Raw genomic sequence first — 270 nt, forward strand, 5'->3', positions numbered from 1 at the left:
CTACACTAAACTGACTTCTGTGTTCCCTCAACAAAGCTGTGGTTCATTTGGAAAAACTTTGAGTCTTGACGAGTAAAAAAGCCCTGATGAGAGATAAGTGGTCTGTCTCAGCAGTCAGGCACCAACTACTCCTGACTTCTGACATGGGTCCACCTCCAGTATTTAAGGTGTATCCTTTTTCTGCTTTAACGGGTAGTATTTTTTTTTTCTGGGAAATAATTAAGATGAGCAGGATTTTGTACATTTAGTGGGAATATATACAGTGGGTAC

General features: G+C 40.0%; 1 protein-coding gene across 1 annotated transcript in view; it reads left to right on the forward strand.

Annotated features, from left to right (window-relative positions):
- usp46 (ubiquitin specific peptidase 46) overlaps positions 1–270 on the forward strand; it is a 15,490-nt gene that overhangs the window by 3,093 nt on the left and 12,127 nt on the right. The window lies entirely within an intron of this gene.

Source organism: Monopterus albus, unplaced genomic scaffold (genome assembly GCF_001952655.1).
Source record: "Monopterus albus unplaced genomic scaffold, M_albus_1.0 scaffold61.1, whole genome shotgun sequence".
Classification (NCBI taxonomy): Eukaryota; Metazoa; Chordata; class Actinopteri; order Synbranchiformes; family Synbranchidae; genus Monopterus; species Monopterus albus.